This window comes from Gorilla gorilla, chromosome 9, assembly GCF_029281585.2.
Source record: "Gorilla gorilla gorilla isolate KB3781 chromosome 9, NHGRI_mGorGor1-v2.1_pri, whole genome shotgun sequence".
NCBI classification, from domain to species: Eukaryota; Metazoa; Chordata; class Mammalia; order Primates; family Hominidae; genus Gorilla; species Gorilla gorilla.
In genome coordinates, this window is record NC_073233.2 from 139,029,013 (window position 1) to 139,033,514 (window position 4,502).

Genomic DNA, 4,502 nt, shown 5'->3' on the forward strand with positions numbered 1-4,502 from the left:
CATTTGCTTTAAATGTAATTATTGATGATCCTGGATTTAATGTATCATCTTGCTATTTACTGACTGTTTGCCTCATCTTCTTTGTTTCTGTTTTTCCTTTTCTGCCTTCTTTTGAATTCACCAAATTATTTTAGTATCCAATTTAATTTTTTCTATTGGCTTTTTAGCTTTACCTCTCTATTTTTCATAGTCATTCTAGGAAGCACTAGGAAGTCCTTACCTTTTTACAGTCTACTTAGAGTTAATATTGTACCTTATCATAAAAAATGTAAAAATCCTATAAGAGTGTAATTCCATTTACCCTCACTTTTTCTAGTATTATTTTCATATATTTTACTCTGAAATGTGCTGAAACCATAAAATACATTTTATGCTGTGAAAGCCAATTGTTTATAAAAGAAATTAAGAGAAGAAAAAAATATTATTTTTATCCAGATATTTACCTGTTCCTGAGCTCTTCATTCTTTCTTGCATATCAGAAGTTCCATTCTTTTGTTCAAAGAACTTCCTTTGAATATTATATCATGGAGGTCTGCTGAACATGAATTCTTTCAGTTTTCACCTACCTAAAAATATATTTATTTTATTTTCACCTTGAAGATTATTTTTTGATATCTATAAAGTTCTGGGCCATTTGTTCTTTTTTTTTCATTTGGCACCACATAGAATTCATTCATTTATCTTCCAGCTTTCATTATTTCTGATGAGAAGTTTAGTCATCATTCATATCATTGTTCTACTATATGCAATGTATGTTTTTCCCCACTGGCTTCTTCAAAGATTTTTTGTTTATATTTAGGCTTCAGTAACTTATATATAATGCATTAGGGGTTTTAAAAAAATTCTACATCTGGTGCATCAAAATCTCAGAAATCACCACTAAAGAACTTATCCATGTAACAAAAATCCACCTACACCTACAAAAACTATTGAAATAAAAATAAAATAAAATTGTACATTGGGTTCATTGACTTTAAATTTGAAGGTCAAATTCTTGGCTTATTTGAAAATGTTTGGTTATTATTTAAACATTTTTTCTTCCCTTTTTCTCTCATCTTTTGGAAATTAACTATGGGTATATTACAACACTTAAGATTTTTTTCACAGAATGCTAAATTTCTGTTATTTCTATTTATTAAAAAGTCTTTCTCTCTCTCTCAGTTTAAATACTAAATAGGGATATGTACAAGCTCACTGAATATCTCCTCTGCCATCTCTAATTTGTGTGAAGCTCATTCGGCACATTTTATTTCAGGTATTGTAATCTCACTATTATAATGTCCATTTAATTTTTAAAATGTCTTCTGAGACTTCCAAGTACTCAGTTATATTTACATTATCTTTTAATATTATAGTTTCTTTTGACATATTGATGATAGCTATTTTAATGTTCTTGCTTGCTAATTCCAATGGGGCCATCTTAGGGTCTGCTTCTATTGGCTATTTTTTTGCATTCTAGTAATTTCTTATTGTATGGTAGACCCTGTAGGTGATACACATTGTAAGGAGTCTGGATTACCTTGTCCTTTTTAAAAGAAAGCTGAATTTTGTCCTGGCAGGCAGTTAAATTGTTGGCAGATCTTTTTGAACCTGTTAGGATTGTTTTTATTTGGATTAAATGGGTCAAGTTCAGTTTTATCCTTAGCCCTAGGATGTGGCTCTTTCTTCAGGGCATGGTTCTTCCTCCTAAGTGGAGACCTTTCTGAAGTCTCAATGGAATGTCCAAGGCTTACCATAAGGTCTCTATACTCACCTCCTAGAATTGTGCAAACTCTAGGATCTTCATTTAGCTCTAAGGCCCAGAGCATCCATTCTCTGCTAGGCCTTGAGTCTTTCACCACTTGAGGTAGCTTCTCTCTGCAGCTCTCTCCTGTTCTTTACCCTGTCACTCAAATTCAAGGAGTTTTAGTAGTTCTGAATGCTGATGTCTGTTTCCAGGTCTCATATGGGCTCACGTGCTCTGCTTGAGCTCCTCTTTCCTGTGTCACCATCTAAAAAGTATCCTTGGTCAGAAAGCTTAATACCTCCTCTGAAGACTGATAATATACATCATCTTCCTGGACCAGTCTACAAGTGAGGGACAGTGAATATTTTGAATGGCAGCTTTTAGGTAAGCAGAGAATATGCAATGGGGGTGCATAAATAAGTTTCCTGGAAGCCATTTGTTTGAGGAGCTAAGGTCTTTATGTTGCTCAACTGGCTGAATCTCAGGGGTACGGGTAAGTGTGGACTAATGATAGAATGAATGTTAGAAGAGATTTATCACCTAATATGTACCTGAATGCTGCAACATTAAAAACAAAACTATTAAAGTTATTTTTAAAGACAAAGAGGTTAGGGTTGCTTCTTTAGTTTTCAGCAACTGTAAAGTAACCTGTTTAAATAATTAGGGTGGAGGTATAAGTTCATTCTCTTTTGAATAGCAGCCCATCAAGTGGCCAATGGATTGCAACACTTCCCAGAGATCCTATGTTTTTAAACTAATTCTCTTCTGGATTTGAGCAACTTATATTTCAACTGCTTCCGAATTCTTTAAAATATTTTGGTCACCAGCTTGTTACAGGTGCTGAATCTCTTGCTCCACCTAGGTCACTCGTGGGTGAATGCAACATCTGCAATATTTGCTTACTGGAGAAAAATCATTTACATTCAGAGGTCTCAGTTGCTACAAACATAATTCTGGAAGTAGATCATACATTCCATTTAGCTATTTGATTCCCTGTGGAAAAAAAAAGGTGTTGAGCTCTTCATCTATATCTTCATTATATCACATTTTATCTTTTATTATGTTTTGATGTAAGATATCTTGTTTGTTTATCTGTTGTTTATTGTCTTGTTTTCTCTGCTGTAATAGTAAGATCTATTAGAACAAAATCCTTATAGATTTTATCCCTCTTTGGAGTTTAGAATTGGAAATAGTATTTTCTCAGTAATAATTTTTATACATATATCTCATCTTTTCTTGACAGATAACAAATCCTCAAAGAGAGATAGAGTCTTACTCATCTCTAACATGTGCTTGACTGTGGAAGACTGCCAATTAATAATGATTGAGTGATTTGCTAAATAAATAAAATCTCTGAACATTGCAGTAAGTATTAAAGTTGAAATAGTGCTTGAACGTTCAGCAGTAAGAGAAGGAGGCAAGGTCCAGACCCTGGAAGGGAAGGGAATATATTCCATTTTGTGAAGATTCCTTCCTGGCTATGGTCAGCAGCCACAAAATTCCCCCTGGTAATTTCTACAGAAACACTGACACTGACTCCAGACAGTGTGTATTTGCATTATGGAGGTCAGGGACTGGAAGTTAGGATTTTGCCGTCTTTTCTTGGCTGTTATACTGTCTTTGCACAGCATGACCTTGTAGAATCATAGCATCTTTGTGCTATTTTGTCCCTATGGAGATGAGAGAGCAGAAAAGAAGAGCTTTTTTCCCCCTTCCCACATAAGTGTTTGTTTTTAGCCTCATGAATTTGCTAGAGTGCTTAGATACCAAGGTGACAGATGTCAGAGAAAATGTGACAGCAAAATAACTTGTTAGGAAGATATATGGAAGTGAAGTGTATTTCTTGAGGGGTGTGGAGTGTGGGGTCTGGAATAATTTAGTGAAAAGTTGGGAGATCTTTTTATGAATTTACTAGACAAGTTTAGTCCTGATTCAGATAGGATCTTGGCCAAGGTCAAGGGAATGAGGTAGTTCTAATGGGCATTGATCAGAGTCACCCCATAGGGGTCTTAGGTAAGGCATGAATGGCAGAAGCTGAAGCCAGAAAGAATTAGAATTGAATGTGCCACCTGTCTTCCCCTAACACAATTGGCCTGTTGTGGTGATTGCTGTTCCAAAACAGAGAAGCTGCCTCCAAGGGTGCCACAAATCACAACATGCTACTACAGCTCAAGCATTCTACTGTTTCACTTTTTTTTGTTATAGTAGCAAATAATATCGCTGTGGACAATCAAAGAGATATAGTCTTTCATTTATTTATTTTTGGGCTTCTTTGTTACCTGTGTGTAAGTTTGGGGGGACAGGGAGTAGAGATGATAATGAGGATGGGGGAAAGGCTTAGGGAAGAGACTGGAAGAGTGTGAAGCCTATCTTCATTTTTCTAACCTCTTCATTTGTAGCCACGTCACGAGAGAGAGGTACTGAGAGCAATACAGAGTTGCCATAACAACTAATAAACTGTAATTTGTCAAAGGAGGGGGAATGGAGTCAAGAATACCAAAAAACAAACACAAAAAACAAGAAAGGAGGGGTGGGGAGAGAGAGATTTAAGAAAGGGAAGACTGAGTTTTCAGTGAACAGTGAGATGAATGTAAAAGTGTGTTTTAGACTGCCTTAGTGGGGAATATATGATAATGAATTAAAATATGGAAGGGGAGATGAAGAAAATGACAACCATTCATGTAAGGATATATTTTAAAACATGGAAGTTCTCAAAATGAAAGAATTGATTTGAGATAGCAAACTAGGGGAATCTCACACACACACACATACACTC

The 4,502-nt window shown here is 35.3% G+C and overlaps 1 long non-coding RNA gene across 1 annotated transcript; it reads left to right on the plus strand.

The window, feature by feature from the left end:
* Positions 1-1,159: 1,159 nt before the first annotated feature.
* On the plus strand, positions 1,160-3,091 carry LOC129525364 (uncharacterized). The gene is made up of 3 exons (XR_008669636.1): positions 1,160-1,255; positions 1,939-2,110; positions 2,970-3,091. It is a non-coding gene; the product is annotated as an uncharacterized lncRNA (long non-coding RNA).
* Positions 3,092-4,502: the final 1,411 nt, after the last annotated feature.